Here is a 17,766-nt window from a genome sequence, read left to right on the forward strand (position 1 = left end):
TGTCTTTTTTTTTAATCTCTGTAAACCAACTCTGCAATCCTGCATAACTATACTAAATGTAATACTTTGGGTTTTTTTCTCTTTGTTTTTTACCATGTTAAAAAAAGTCATTTTTGCATTTTCATTGGCTCTGCTGAAAATATATGGTATATGTACAAAAATAATACCCCAAGGAAGAAATCCTCAAAATAATTTATTGTCAAACTAGTGCCCAGAAAACTATTAAATCAATCTTAAAATGCAGTTATCTAAGAAAGGTCCTAAATGACTTTCACATTTTAAAATGGAACAGTGCAATGCTTAGCTGCTACATGTACTACATTTGGTTTTAGCTACACAGGAATTTTGACAGAATCTACTAAAGGCGTGAAAATATAAATGGCTTTTTAAGCATGCTTAAAAAAACCAACGCGATGAAAGCGGAAAGGTTTTGTCAAAATGAAAAAAAAAAAGGGAAACAAATAAGAGAAGAATTATTCTCCTCCTCTGACTTGTAAAAAGAAGCTAAATTGTAGTTAATAAGTTCCCATTTGCCTCACAAACATGCATTAATGTTTTTTAGGAGATTTTAGTTCCTTAGTTTACAGTAAGAAGTACTTTATATCACTAACAGCCATCAGAGATGTTATTTTTTATGCTGTTGAGATGCAACCTAACTGGATTTTGAGGTCCTCCTTGTCTTACTTTGTTATGATTGAAATATAGTGTAGAAGTAATTTAAGGGTTGCCACCCATCCTGTATGCTAATGAACACTTTAATAGTAAATTGGTGAAGAAGCATTTGGAAAAAAAAAACAAAAACTAGAAGAGAGGGGTAAGAGTATAAAGGGAAATAATATTTTGAAAAAAACTGCAATCCAATGGGATTATGTGTAGAAAATCTCTTAGAAAATGCAGCAGTTGAGAGTCAGTTTCCTGGATGGTGGGGAGAAAGTTCTACTCAGCTGTTGGGCCGATTTAGCAGAGACTACAAAATTCGCTTTACTTATCCTCAGTTCCATGTCCCTGCTGGCTTTCTCAAGGAAAATATAGAGTCTGAGAATTGACATTAAAGTAGGTTTTAACTTTAGGAAGTACCAGATCTAGACATAAGAGAACTTTCATCTAATGATGGATAGTTCCCCCTCTCATTAGTTCACAGCATTACCTCTTAAGCTCTGACAGACTTTTACCAGCCCCAGCGACCAGTGGCTCAGACTGGTTCTTTATTCTTGCTTCTGGAAAGTTAAAATAAAAAAAAAATTAAAAAAAAAAAACCCAGAAAAATATTTTTTTTTAATTCCCACGGGTTTATTTTATATCACTATGACATGTCCTGATGGTGAAATGGCTACGAGTGATACAGTTAGATCTGAAATGTGTCCAAACCAGAAGACCAGGTTCTAATTCAGACTTTGGAAAAAAACTGCCTTAAAAAGAAGCCCTTTCCTCAAAATTAAATGCCTCAAAAATAGTCATTTACCTTCCAAAGCCTTAAAGCACATATGAGGTCATTAGTGACTTAACCCCACCATCTTCCCGGACTTCAACAAATCCAGTGCAAAACAAATGAAGACTCCCTTTTAATTTTTTTTTCCAATTCAAACCTAGTGAAGAGCAGCACTAGGAGGCAGAATAATTGGCTTTACAACATATTTCCTCCTTAGAAACACAGAAATCAGGAAGGGCTCTGGGACTACTGAGTTCACAGGCACCCATGTCAGAAAATACTTCTCATAACCTATTTGTACTCCATCACAGAAGTAAAATGAGGATATTTCTTTTTTCTCATACCACTGATCATACTGAATGCCACACTTCTGAGGGAGCATAGCACTCCCTCCAGTGAAGACTTCTGTTGTCAAACCTCTGTGGTAAGCTACAAATTTGTGCCTTCAGATCCCCAGGATGGTCAGGGAGATGAAGCACCTCTTGCATGAGGAAAAGATGATAAAATTTGGTTTGTGCAGCCTGGAAAAGAGAAGGATTTGAGGTGACCTAACTGTGGCTTTCCAGTACCTGCAGAAAGCTACAAGGAAGATGGAGAGGGAACTTTCACAAGGGCATGTAGGGACAGGACAGGGGGAATGACTTTGAACCAAAAGAAGGCAGGTTTAGATCAGATTCTAGGAAGAATTGAAGTGTTGAAGGCGGTGAGGCCATGGCACAGGTTGTCCAGAGAAGCTGTGGATGCTTCATCCCTGGAAGTGTTCAAGGCCAGGTTGGATGGGGCTTTGAGCAACCTGGTCTGTAATGGTGTCCCTGTCTGTGGCAGAGGGTTTCGAACTAGATGATCTTTAAGGTCCCTTTTGACCCAAAATCATTCTGTTATTCTGTGATGTTTTTTGAGGTCTGGAAGTTCTGTTGTACATTATTAATAAATCCCTTCCAAACAACGACAATGACAGGAAGAAAAGAAAAATGGCCTCACACCTTTCTACAGTGGTGTGCTCTGTATGAACACAAGGAAGATAATTCTTCAAGAAACATTTAAATCAAAAAAGTGGGATAGTTTGTGGAGAAAATATAGTACTTCATACATTAATTTTTTAATATTTGTAGTTCCAGGCCAAATAAAATAGAATAGAGAGCACATCAACTGTTTTGTTGATTAAAACTCATGAAACTAGCAGACATATTCCCAAGGTTAAAATTCAGGTCCAGATTTATGTGCTCTCAAGTTTACAGATACTTGACTAAATAAAGGGTGCTTATTTCAACCTGTAAGTTGAAAATGGAAAAGGCTTGATGACCTTGAACTGACCAGGAAAGGCTTCAGTTGAAATCTGAGTAAAAATTTTTATTGATTTTCTTTTTTATAATTCTGATATAATCTACTGGAAAAAACCATTAAGCTATTTATAGATCCTGTTTTTCCATTTTTCATAATGCAAGAATTGAAAATACAGTGAGAACACCTGAGGCAGTGCTCAAGCTATGTTTCACTTTCTAAGTGGATAAAGCACTGAGGGCATTGCTTCTTCATTTTCCTATATGTCACACAAAAATAATTCATATTTTTACAAGATTGTCCGTATTTTCTTTTGTTTCAATGTCCCAAATTCAAATGTGGACTCAAATAGAGAGTAGTAATATTCCAAAATTAGCATGAAAGTGATAGTTAAATATCTTCTCTGTTTCCAAGAGAAACAGTTTCTAGTGATAGTTAAATATCTTCTCTGTTTCTGCTTGCAAGAAATAGATTTTCTCTTTAGGAGATTTTCTCTTTAGGACATCATAGTTTTAGAAAGCAGGAAGAAGCTGGAAAACAGCCATACACATGACATAATTCCCTCAAAGACTGGAAGGTGTCCAGATAGGAACATCAAGAGGCTTTTAGTGTTGTTAAATTAGAATTAATTTCCCTTCTGGGAGGGGGCTAATTTGCAAGCAGAAAAGAAAAACAAGCTGCAGTAGAGATTATACCTACTAGGTATGGCTTGGTTGATTACTGAATTTCTCCCTTTCCAGCCCTTCTCAAGATATCACTGCTATGAAATAAAAATAAACAAATCTTTAATTAAACAAGTCCATTGAAATGCACTTTTTGTTTGTTTTTGTTTATTTCTTGCCCCAGAAGTTAATTGAGACAATAAAATAAAAATGGCAATAATTATAATAGGCTTTCTTCAAGTATATTCAGTTAATTATTTTGTATCTTAGAATCAAGGAGAAGAATGTTTCAAGAAAGACTTTTAGTGGAATCAAAATATAGTATGTATTTTCATTGCAGAATATGAAGGTTGAAAGGTTTTCTTCCATACCTGAAGGATGGGATGCCATCCAGAGGGACCTAGACAAGCTCAGGAGGTGGTCCATGGAAATCTCATGAGGTTTAAATCTCATGAGGACCAGCTGCTGGTGTTGCACCTGGCTCATGGCAACCCCTGATGTCAGTCCAGGCTGGGGGATGAACAGCCCTGCCCAGGAGGATTTGGGGCTGCTGATGGAGGAGAGGCTAGACATGCCCTGGCCATGGCATGCTCAGCCCAGAGAGCCAAATGTGTTCTGGGCTCATCCAGAGCCCAACGAGCAGCAGGGGAGAGAGGGAGGGAATTCTGTCCCTCTGGTGAGAACCCATCTGCAGTGCTGCATCCAGCTCTGGGGTCCCAGCAAAGGAAGGACATGGAGCTGTTGGAGTGAGTCCAGAGGAGGTCACAGAGATGATTAGAGGGAGAGAGGCACCTCTGCTACGAGGAAATGCTGAGAGAATTGTACAGCCTGGAAAAGGGAAGGCTTTGGGGTGACCTATTTGTGGCCTTCCAGAACCCTGAGGGAAGCTACAAGAAACATGGAGAGGGACTATTTCCAAGTGCATGTAGCAACAGGGCAAGAGGAAATGGCTTCAGAAGGAGCCTAGATTTAGATTAAATATTAGGAAAAAAATTCTTTCTTGTGAGGATGGTGAAGCACTGGAACAGATTTTCCCAGAGAAGAACATTTCCACCCCTGGAAGTGTTCCCAGTCAGGTTGGATGGAGCTTTGAGCAACCTGGTCTAGTGGACTGTGTCCCTGCCCATGGCAGGGGGTTGGAACAGTGTTGTCTTTGCGGTCCATTCCAACCCACACCACTCTATGAAAATTATGTGATTCATTAAAAATGCTGGCAAATTGGCCATGAGAGTCTCAGTTTTTGTGCCTGCTAGCTAAAGCCTAATCAGAGTGCCAAAGTTAAGATACACTGGTGTGAACATTTAGATCTGGAGGTCCTTTGTGTCCTTCCTGCCTGACGCTTGCTGAGCATACACTTATATGGTGAGTAGCTAAAGGTGCGTGTTGAACCATGCAATGGCTGTCAATGGAGCAAACCAGATAACTGCTATCAAAGGGTTTCCAGGAGCTTATGGTCTGTATTAAATACTTCTCCTACCCACAAACTCTAGCATCTTTCAAAAGTGTAAGAATGAAACACAAAAAATAAGACTCTTAATCATATTGATTTCTCCTGCTTTTATTCTAATAAATTACTTAACTGAAGATGAAGGTGTATATGTTGAGTATGCTTTGTACAGCTTTGTATGGTTTCAGCTACCATCCTGTCACCTTAACTCCTTGATATAATTCACATAATGTGCAAAACCAGATATTGGCCTGTCCAACATGTGACCACATATTGCCCCAAAATGCAATCTGACTCTGGTTTCTCATGTCACCATCTTCAACATTTCTAACAAAAGCTCTAGATATTTAATAATGTGTGTATGTTTTAAAAATTCTCCCTTAAATTTATGCTTTCATCCACTCATGCAAATCTGTCTGCCTCCAGCATAATTTTATGGGTAAAAATGAAAGTTTAAATAGGAGATGACATGATTTTGTGTACCTGTGGAGGCAGGGCAATATAGCATCCTTTATTTGGCAGGTGGGAATGATGAATAAAAAATATCTAGCCAGTAAATATCAGAAAGTGTGATATTCTATAAAATTTACTTCTGTATTACTATTGACTTGATTACTTGTGCTATTTAGATTCAGGAATTGAGTAACTTACTACCCAGTGAAATAACCAGATGCTTGGACAAGTAGGAGAGTTTCATGTTTTGATTGTGAAATTTGACAGCACTGTGTTTTAAAGGTTGTCTGAAGGAGACAGGAGAAATAAGAAGAAAAAAACCCAAAAAGTAGAAATCAATGTGAAAAAAAAAAAAAAGAATATCCTTGTTCTCACCAGCATCTAATAAGGAATTAAATTTTACTTTCTTCATTTACAAACAGTCAGAATGTCATGTGTGTAAAAAAAGCCAAAGAGGCCCAGCCCTCAATCTCTACATAAAATTTCTCTGTGTTGAGATGAGAGGGTTTCTACATCAAAAAGCCATTACACATCGTACTCGATGTGTTACAAAACCAAGTTTCCTAATTATAAAGCACAAAGTTACGTTTTCAAAGATTCTTTCTTTTTTTTTTTTTTTTTTTTCCTCTCAGTCAAAACTAAAAGGATGGGAAGATGACCCTGGCAGCCTTCAAGAAGGGCTTCTAAGTAGAACAAGACTTACATTTGTGTAAATAGGATCTGTCCTTCAAAATTCACTTTTCAAAGCCAGGTAGATATTGAAATGAGCAGGCTGACAATATGCAGTCTATCAAGTAGTGTCTGATATTTTTCTGTAGAGGTAATGGCTGGGAAATCTGTCTCTATTACCCAACCCATCCTCAGGAAAGCCAAAATTATCTGAGACAGGATACATAATGTTTAATGCTAGAAATTAACTCCATTCATTTGGAAAATACCTATCAGCTCTGTATTTTGTTGCATACTGTAATTACAAAGTTAATTTTGCAAATCTCATAAGCTGAGCACTTTGAAGATTCATTTGAATTCTTTAAATGCTGGGCCTAATAATGTTGCAGATACTTTGAACAACTTTATTAAACTGAAGAAAATTATTCTAAAGACCTTAGAGACAGAAAAAAAACTAATTTCAAAACTATTTATACTTTTCTGTCGCTAAAAAGAATAGATCTAGGGATAAAAAATAATAAAATTTTGAATGAAATTAATTCTATCTAAAATTGATAATACAATAATGGATCTTATAATTCCTGTAATAGAAAGAATTAGAAAATATTTTTATAATAGAAAATATTTTAAAATCTATGTAGTTTTCATTCTTAACCCTCAACAGAACTGAGAAATGTTACTGAAAGATCTTGGAAGCGAGAAAGGTGATTTACCTCCTGTCCTTGGAAAGGGAAGGATGCAAAAACAAAAGTCATGTAGCCAGAGGAGATTGGGATGTCAGGTTTAACATCGACCACCTGGGTTCTGATACCAAAGCCACTGAAAGGAGTGCAATAACTGAAAATGGGTGACAATATCTTTAGACAAAACTTGCATCTATGCACAAGAAGATGAAAGGCTGTTTCCTGTAGCTGCTATTCAGAAAGTCCTCTAAATTAAGGTGACACATACGTGGGCAGAGAGGTATCCAGGTTAAGAAATAAGTAAGCCTGAACATAATAGTTATGTCTATGCTAAAAATATCTTTTCATTGTCAGAAATTCTTAAGTACTGGTTGAGAAATCAATATTTGTGTTAGTATCAGCCATAATATGAATATATGAGCAGAATTAAAAATGAACTTTTAAAAGATGTATATTTTAAGTGACATGAAATTATTCCTAAAATTGAAATAACTAGTTGAATCTAGTAGGTCTGCATGCATTTTCATTGGAAATACCACAGCTAAGAGCTGTAACATTTTCTGATTTATTATGTCTTGTAGTGTATAAGATAGAATTTTAGATCTGTGGAGAAGCTTAGTATCTCAAGTGTATTAATATCAGAAGCAGAATTTATGAGGATACTTGAAAAGCCATACAAAGGATGTTACAGTGGAGCTTTGAAAGTTTCCTCCAGCCTTACTCATGCAAGAGTGGCCCAAAAACCGGCTATTGAAGCACCACAAAGCTGCACAGGAATCAAAACTTAGGATTTAATCTTCAGATGGAACTGCCTAGTTCTGATCAGAGATATTCCATGAACATACAATTAAGAAAATGCTAATTTCTGTCATGTTGGTTTTCACTAACCATGAGGAGACTTGACAAGGATGATGAGTATGAAGGAGGAGCTCTTGAAAGCAGCACTTGCAAAGAGGTTGGGTTCCTAATTCAAGAGCAAGAGCCCAGCAGAGCTGGGAACTGGGTTTTGCGTTACTCATACAGATCAGAAAGCCCAAGGCTATAGGTCCACTTTTTTTTCTGTTTCAGTGGCTGTTTGTGACACTGGATCATATTAAGAAGCATGAGAGTCAGAAAATGGCTGTGCAGTATCTGTATAGGGTGTGAGAATAATGCCTGAATTAAATGAAAAACTTTTTTCCAGCCAAATGTTATGACCTCTGGGAAGCAAGGAATCTTTTTCAGAGGGAGTTTTAGGAGGATTTTTTAATTTTTACTTCTAATGAACGGTGACCTCAAATTTCACAGTGTTTGTTTTTGCCTTTTGAGAAGCATGTTTGTTTGTTTTTTAAATGCTTTTAAAACAGGTTCTAATCTTTCAGCACATTGGACCATTATGGCAGTTCAGCCTACATCATGAGATATGCTTTACATCCTGATACTCTTCTGTTCATCCCTTTCCTAGAGGACAGTTCACAGCTTCTGGAATTTATATGCTATGCAGGAATTAAGAATGAAAGAAGCACAAGTAGGTTGTTTGACAGTACCAATCTTCATGTGGTTGTAAATCAAGGAGGCCTAACCATCCTTAAATAATGATTTCTGAGGTAGTAATTTCTTCTGTAACTTTATATATATCTACATATCTATACATATATGGATATGTATGGTACATAAAATTTCAAGTCCTTTATGGTTTATGCAGACTTCTCTCAGAGCCAAGACATGCAGAGGTTTTCTTGTTCTCTCTGTTGTGACCATGTGGCCATGAAGGAAATATGGTACAAACAAAACACAGCCACTTGCAGCCAAGCTTCAGAGAATCTCTAAACCTTAGAGACACAGTTAGAGTAGCAGAGCTAAATCAAACAGAGCCATGTGGGAATAGTTATCCACTTATAACCTGGTAATTCTGTCATGATGTTGGGAAAGGACACTGTTAAATTTTTTGGCTAAGAGTATTGAGATGCACAGCTATAGAAGAACTGTGTGCCAAAGACATAGGGGTTTACTCAACAGGTATTTAAACAAATACTGCAGACTCTTAGTTATGTATGCTTACAGACAGATTTTTACCACTTCCTCTCAATTTTTTTTTGTTCTTTTACTTTTTTCCTCCATCTTCTTGCCTTTCTTTCCTGAATGGTGCTGCAGGTCTGTAAAAATTTTTAAGTATACCTTTTTTTCCTGAATTTTTAATTTGGTTGACAAAGGGATAAAAATCTCCTTAAAAATAAAAAAAAAATGCTTTGCTAGATCAATTTTAACTTAAAGGTACCAAATGATGTTGCACTTCAAAATTCAAAGGAAGTTAATTTTAAATACTTTCAGCTCAGCATTCCCCTCTCTCTAAGAATTCAATTACAGATATTGTCAGGCCAAAACATTCTTTCTTGACAAAATCTTGCTTTAGTGTAAACCTAATTTTCATTCTCACAGTGAAGGGAGGCAGCATTGCATGTTGTCCCAAATGGAGATGAACGTGTGACAAGCTGGGAAATAAGTGGAAATAAAATCAATTTTTCCCTATTAGTGTCAAATTAAGAGCAAAGTAAGCTGTAGAATTTGCAGTAGCAGAAGTGACAATTGAAACAAGTGTCCTGAACAAACAAACAAGACCTATTTTAATTCTGTTAGGTAAGGAGGCCTTTGTTGATGGTGATCTTAAAATGCACAAGGGATTATCTACTCAAATTCCAAACCAGCAGCAAAAGATCTGAAGATAAAAATATAAAAATAGTGAAAATTAAAGGAAAATTATTTTTACAGAATTTGAACTGTTAATATGGACCAATATAAATGTCACTAATATTTGCATTTGAGGGTAGCAGTAAAAAAATGTTGTTGTCTTTTTTGCTTTAATTTAAACTCTCTTTTCACAAATTCAAAGAAGCATTTACATGAAAAAGAAATAGCATAGAAATCTGGTTGTTTTTTTTTTTTTCTTATTCTTTCTCCTTTCACTTTCCACTACCTCTTTTCCATTCTTGTAATTCTCTTCATTCCCTGTATGTGCCTTGAGGACTTCAAACATATTTTTTAAACTTTTCCTTCCCCTTTTCTCTGGGTCTTTCCTTGAGGTGCCTGATTTTCTATCTCCCCACAATAATTTTCTCTTAGTTGACTTCTTTCTACAGTGTGGCTCATGGTTCTGGCTGATGCCTTCAGTCTTTTACTGAACAATAAAAAAATTAATTTCCTGTCTTTACTGAATACTTATCCAATGTAATATAGAATATATTCACAATGTATTCTTTCAAAACTGTCGAAAATATTGGACCAGTGGTTCTACAGTTTTAATCTACTTCTATCCCTCCCATTACACCTAAAACAAAAAAGGCAACATATGCAATGAAAAATGTTAAAAAATAGGGAAATTTTAAAAATGCTGTTGATGACTGGAGAAACTTTTTCACTATCAATGCAGTTGTTGCATAATTAACATAAACTGACATAACCAACATTTTGTAATTAGATTCTTTATTAATAAATTCTAATTGTAAAAACACATGGATTTAATTGACATTTAACATGTTAGCTATTGCAAGCTTGATATCAATTAACACACTTATCAAATGTCAATTACCAGTTTTTCAGTTATAATTGCTGTGAAATTGACTTGCCATGGGCTACCTTTTTAAATGTTAATGTATTAGCAGTGTTCGCAGATTTGATGTAATAAATACAACATCTACACTTACTGCTTATGCAATTTGACTACAGTATATGAAAAGTTAAGTGTATTTTCTTCATACTTATTAAACAACAGAAAGAAGCCTTTTACTCATTAATTTGCCGCAACAATTAAACTTATGCCACTTAATCATCCCACTGTATTCAAAATAGTTAGCCAGATAGGCAGGTCACTATTTAAAAGCAGCATTAGACTAGAACTATTACTAGAACTATTTCTGAGCAGTGTGTTGTGCTGCAAACATGCTTTTTAATAGAGAATTCTCCATACACCTCCTGTATTTCCTTGTGTTACCTGTATAAATTAAGACTAGGTTATACTCTGTGGTCTTTTGAAAAAAGAGAAAAAAGAAGCCTGGTAGTCCAGCTAGTGATGATGATCCTGTCAAGTGAGCTGAATGAATGTGTCCCTTCCCTTACTTATAGCTCTGCTGATGGCACTGGGCCATAGTGCTGATATAAGATTTCGGCTGCCAGGAGCAGTTTTGGCTTGACAGCTTTGTCATTGGCATCGTCTTAAAGGATGAAATTTCCATGGTGTATAGAATCATTGTGCTAAGCTCATCCATAGCATTTCATTTTAATCTGTAGAACTGACATGCTTTATGAAGCTAGGCACTATCCTCATTTTAATGGAGAGGAAAGTGAGATGCAGCAAGGTCAAGTGGTTTGCCTAAAGTCCTGAAACTTGGCAGTAGCAGAAGCAGGGAAAATAAGTTCTGGTTCAAGTTACATTTTTTGGAGCAGCAAGCGGATCAGGCTTTCTCAAAGGCAGTGTACAGTGGTGATGGATGAAAGGAGCGTTAATCACAGGCCTCCTGGAAAGGAGGGCTGCTTATTTAGCAGAATAGAATGAATATTTAAAAAGGCCTTTCAGAGTATTGTAGAATAAATGCATATATCTGTAAGTTATTATGGCTTAAGGGCTAGCTATTAAGTGAAAGGATCAATGCATCAAATAGTCAATGCAGAACTTTTTGGGACTAGAGCTATGTGAATCATGATCTCCTAGTCTGCTAATGAAACACACAAAGTCAGGGATCAAACTTTGCATTAGACTAAGCTGGAGGATTGGAAATCTCTTCCGTCCTTCTCCTCCCAAATAAGAATGACCTGCACTGCTGGAAAAGATATGTTTAATTATTAATGGAAGCTAACTCCCTCCTCAGCCAGCTCCAGCAGGAGCAGCTGGCCCTCAGCATGCCCTGAAAACCATGATCAAAATGAGATGTTTTGATCAGGGGTCAGATAGAGCATTTAGAGCAGCACTTGGCCAAAAGAAGTCACTTCAGGGCTCTCTACTGAGTACGCGTTTGCTGAAGGGTTCTGGTTCCCTCATGGACTATCGCTCTATTCAGATCAAATGAGATAAAAATCCCATTTTGAGCACCATATATGAGTCGGTGGCCCTGCTAGATCCAATAAAGGTGCTTCTCTGTAAGAGTCAGAAATTAGTCCTGTTCAAGCATATTTTTTAATTACCAAAAACTAATAATATGCAAAAAATTCACAAATGTTAACCTCATCATTTCCTCCTACATGGATATTTTTCCTGCAGGACCAGAAAACTTTTCCCGCTTCTTTATGTGAGGCTGGACTTGCTGGGGTGAGTCTGCAATAACTGATGATATCTCCTTGTAGACTTCCAGGCTATTGCCCCTGCTGACAGGAGGATCCCACCACTGCATTTCCCATTAAAACCCAGAGCTGGTCTGCTAAACTGCTGATAGATCATCTCTCTTGCAGTGCTTCCCAGTGAGAGCCAATCCCCACCCTACCCACTAAAGAAGCATCTGTTGCCATATAAGCCTTCAAATACAAAAAGGAAGGGAATTGGAGATATCAGAAGTGACATTTATGATGCCTTCCTAAAGATCAACAACTCCTCCCTCTACTGATAAAATAATATCCTAAATGATCCCCCTGTTTTCTCGCCTACTGCTTTTATATGTTCTGTACTGTGACTGCATGTGAGTATTATGAAAGAGGAATGCAATGAACTAATGAAAGAATTGATTCTAAATTAATGTATTGTCTCTTTTCACTCTTAAGAGTCTCTGGGTGCTAATAGAGTTTCATTATATCTATTAGTTTACTATAGCAGTTTGATTGCTATTACTTTATTAAATATATTTCAGGGGAAAAGAGTATTCCCCAACAGTGTCAAGTCAAAGAATAATACTAAACCCCAGCTCTATAGTGCTCTCGTGTCTCTGATTATTAAGAATCATGTTTCATCTGAACTTTTTTAGTGGAGTCATGGAAGTGAAAATGTTGAGCTGCCATCGACAATGAGTACATTTAATTAGAATGTCCCTCTTCCCCTGTTCTTTCCAAAAATGTCTCAAAGACTAGTATCATTAAAGATTTTATTTCAAGATAATATAATAGAAAAAGTGGAGGGCAATGCAATAGACTTACTGGCTGGAAAATGGATTGCATATCAGGCAAGGATTCATGACAAATGCACATGGTGTAAGATGATATTTGGCATTTCAGTGGTTTATATGGCATTTTTGTCTTAAGTAAATATTTTCAATAGGAAAGAAGAAAGCAATACTGTCTTTACATGAAATATACCATAGTCCTGAGAATTTATATTGCTTGCATGCCAGTAATATGAAAAGAAACATGTCTATCTATCTATATATATATATATATATATAATCTATATATCTATATAGATTGAGATACATATATATATAAAGAGATAGAGAGAGAGGTATCTACACACATATTATGATGCAGGATTTTAAAAACAATTCCAACTAGCAAATGACATGCTGGGAAGCTTTGTGATAACTTCTCAGAGTTTATAGGGTAAACCACTTATAATGTGAACTTTTGATTAACTCCGTGGCATTCTCTCATCTAATCCATCTCTCCTGAGACTTAATTTCACGCTCCAAACACTGAGCAGCTTCAGACAGCTGCCATTTAAAAATAAATGAACATAAATAAGCCATCAATAACAAAGTCCTTCCCCTCTCCAGACCACCACACATAAGCTCACCCTGATGAGAAATGGTTGCTTTTTCCATCACAGACAGAATTTCTCCCCAAATGTAAGCAAAATCCAAGCATATAATATCTTCTGCTCATATCATGCCTGTGGTCTGTCACCTAAAATGGTGCATAAGCTTCTCTGTTGGATACTGGATCTATGTAGGGGGTTCAGATTGGTGAGATTCACTCCTAGGAAAGGAAGGTACTGAAAAAGGGAGCACAAGTGATTTCTGTTATCTCTCAGATTACTTACATCTTCAAAAGGTCTTAATTCACTGTTCAACTCATCAATATTCTGATCTTCACCTGCAGCTTCTTTTTATCCATCCTCTTCTCATTTTTTCTATGTTACCATGTACAGATTGTGAACGATAAAATGTGCTACAGAGGAGACTTCAGGGTTTCTGGTAAGACAAACAGCCCTTGCCCATTAAGTCATCTGAGGTTTCTTTTCATAAGTCTGACACCAGTGTAAAGCTGGTTCACATTCCTTGGGGAGGGTCAGTGAGTTTTACTGTGAACATGGAGAAATGCTGGGTCAAGGACAGCCATGCAAATCACAGTTGCAATGACCTTTTGAAATTTCTGGCTGAGTAGGTGAATTGGATGGAAAGAGTGTCTTTGCCAGTTTTACTGAATTCCCTGTAAAACCTGAAATATGTGATGGTTAACAAAATGTTACTCTGTCAGCATGTCTTATGGCAGGACTGAGTATCCACCTGTTTCAGAATGGACTTTTAGAAATGTGTTGCAATGGAAATGTTTCTATCAGCACTAATTAAAGAGAATAAATATATTTGATTTTTGTCCCTGGAATAAAATTGGAATGTCATAAAACATCATTGTCTCCTCTGAGCTTGATTTACATATAAACATTAGACCTGAAAGCCTTTTGGCTATACAGGCATGGGGTGCCCCACATCTCTGAAATTTCTGTGATCAAGTTTATGGGCACAACGCAGTTCTATTGAACTCATGCGGAAAAATGTGTTAAATTATATATGGTTCACATGCTGTATGAAATCTGCATTTATTCGGGAAAAATCAGCTTCTAATTCCAAGATGCAGAAATTCAGCAGAAATTTCTTCTCCATTCTTTTCCCAATTAAATAGGGCATTTTTTAAAGGGTGTTTGGAAACTGCCATCTTCCTTTTCTCTCCTATCTTACACAATGAGGCTTATACAAACTGTCCATTCATGTTCATCAAAGAAACAGATTTTTCTTTGCCTGTTCTCAGTATATGTAGTTAGGGTGGCTCGTAGGAGATGGGATCCTGTAATTCCTGGCCTTAGCACTAAACCAGATGAAGTAATTTTATCCATTACTTCCTTGCATTTTTATAGACCAAATAAAAAGTACATAAATTTTGTTTTGCTGAAGATATAATCATAGCTATAAAAAATTTATCACTAGACTCAGTAACATAGTCCAAAGTGCTGGGACTAGAGAAAGAAATAATATACAACCAACCCTTCTTTACTTTCACTATTTATTAATATTGTTGCTTAATTACTTATGGTAATTTTATTGGAAATAGAACTATAAGAATGGCAGAATATTAAAGTGAAAGAAAGCAGAAGTTTATACTTTATTTGCAAGTATAATCTTGGGCATGTTGAGGCATCAGGTTATGGAAATGATAATAAAAACCATGCATCTCAAATATCTTTTTAATTGAGGGTTTAAATTTACAAGTAATAAATAAAATTTTTAGAAAATATAATGATATGTACAAAGCTTTTCTCTGACTTTTAAAAAGATGGTTACCTACTCAGGTGTTGAGCAAGAAATAAAATAATTAGAGCTGAGCTCTAATGAAAGATGTTTTAAGTGGTAAAAATGCAGATGTCGTAGAGAATGCTGATTCCTGGTATTTTGTAAGGAATTTTTTTCTAATGGTTGAAATTATTTTTCTAAGAGGCTAATGTAATGCCACTAAGTGTTATTGTTTCTGTTAGTGATCAATCTTTGAACAATATTTTCTGGGTTACTTTTCAATTATTTAGATTACTGCCAGTGAGAAAAATACCAGAAAATTAAGAATCCTTTGTTCCATGATCTGTCTTATAGAAATATTAGAAAGGTTTAGACATTTCATGTCTATGTGTCATTTTCAGTGAAACAAGGTGATTTGGAGGAGTTACCAGAAAAGGAGTATGTATTTTCATGAGCACGGATGTCGCTAACACAGCTGTGTGTTAAAGCACCAAAATTCTCTGAAAATGGAAATGACTGCTTGTCCTGCATTGACTATATGATGCCTTTATCCCCAGTCGTCTTGTTCTGTTTATGCTGAATAACAAGTTTTGCACCGATAAGACTTGTTCCAGAGAGTGAAAGGGGGGAGAGAGGAAGCGTGAAGTTTGTTTTCAGACACTGCACTCACTCCTCCACATTCCTGCTCCTGGACTGTGCTGTCTGCGGAAGGACAGAGCTCTCCTTTGTTTTAGTTAGTTTTATCTAGCTGAGGCGAACACGTTCCCTGGACTGTGATTTTTTTCCTTTTTTTTTGGACCTGTTTAAACCTGCTCTGGACCTAACACCCAGAAGGGCACCGGCAGATCGCACCTGTGGCCACCAGGCTGGGCCTGGGCCGCGGCATTTCCAGCACCAGAGGGACTGATAAGAGACTGAGTGAGCTGAGCTGCAACCCGGGGAGGGGACTTTTTCTGAGTTTGTCATCTCTTTTCGAGCAGCAAGAGGTTTTATTGCTTAATATTGTTTAGGTTTCATTATTTAATAAACAGTTTTTTCCCACTTTTCTCCAAGGAGGTATTTTCTCCTGGACCAGTTGGGGGAGGTGCCAATTGAATCTGCTTTTCTAGAGGAGCCCCTTTGGGGGTTCTCTCCCAAATTTGCCCTGAACCAGGACACTGCTCTTATACACCTCATGGTAACCATGAAAGTAAGGGTGAAGTGTTATGATGTGCTTGCTGCTGCCCTCAGGCAAACCAAGCAGAGGCTTTGCTGCAAGTCAAGGAACATTCTGTTTCAGTGCTAGAAAACTCTGTGTGTATATATTTATGAGTAGTGCCAAAAATCCAGAGATTTCAGCATGTGCTGTAATATTTAAATGATAATAGAGAGATGCTTTTAGCAGCTTTCTATGTACTAAGAATTAGTTTAAGCTTTTCATATACACAAGTAAGAAAATAGACATATTAACTATTTGCATCTAAACTGTAAATATTTATTATGGTTATTTAAAGTTATTTTGTGTTAGTATTTGGCTAATATATTTTTTCTTTGACTTTTTAATCACTTTCTGCCCCTTCTTCCACCCTTCTTTTATTACAGCATGTGAAAAATTCACATGTGGATAGAGGAAGTAGAAACATAAAAGAAAATATAAATAACACAAGAGAAAAACTTCCTTAATCTAAAACAAACATGACAGAAATCCATACAGTTTTTCTGAATGTGTGTCTTCATTTTCATGAATTCTTGCTTATTCTCATGTAGCATTTAAAAATGCATTGTGATAGACAAGCAGAGTGCACAGAGGCCATTACCATGTCTCACTTGAAAGATGTGTAATTATAGGGCACTAGTTTCCAGCTGAAGGGGTTCTGCTTGAAGAGGAATAAAAGTATGCTTCTGACCCTATTTATCAGATTCTTTGTATCTTACCTGCTACAAAACACTGCACATATATTGGTGGTGAGCTGGCAGAAATTTTCTGCCTAAATGAAATATCCCTTTTAGGCATAACACTGTAAAATTGCAAGAATTTGGTTTCATACACCTGATCATGATTTGTTCTTCCTTTAAAACATGTGGTCTGTAACAGATTACGTGCTTTGAACAGTCACATGTAGATTTAAGTTTTTTCTCTGTCTGAATCAGATGCAGGGGAAAAAAAGGTAGAGTGGCACTCATGCATGTGCTCATAACTGCATGCTCTAACTTGCTCTAGAATAAAATCAATAGTCCTTGTAGATACTAGTTTTGTTGGTTGTGGATAAAAATTTGATTGGATCATGGTGGTGGATACTCCTCTTTGGATCTCAGAAATATTGCCATTTAATTTTCTTCAAATCAAGTCCGTTTCATGGAACCTTCTAGTTCCAATGTTGCTTTCTAGTTTCAATAAACCTGCTTTTTTCCCCCCCAAGAATAAACTCTATATATGTGCTCCCATATTTTTAGAACAGAAACTGACAATCAGAATTTTAGAACAAGGATGGGGGCAAGATTTTCAATTTAAAAATATCCTTCACTTTGAAAGACGGCAGAAGACATTTCACTTCAGAACTAACTATTATTTCTAAGAAAATATGAAATTTTGAGATCTTAATTGTAGAATTTTCATATATAAACATAGATATATACACAAATGTGTGGACAAAAAGAGGAAGATTTATTCCTACAGCAGTTTCTTATGTTTTATTTTATAATGAGAAAACAGGTTCATAAGTTTTCATTTTTATTCCAGAAATAATAGCTGTAATTTGTAGCACTA

This window comes from Motacilla alba, chromosome 4, assembly GCF_015832195.1.
Source record: "Motacilla alba alba isolate MOTALB_02 chromosome 4, Motacilla_alba_V1.0_pri, whole genome shotgun sequence".
NCBI lineage: Eukaryota > Metazoa > Chordata > Aves > Passeriformes > Motacillidae > Motacilla > Motacilla alba.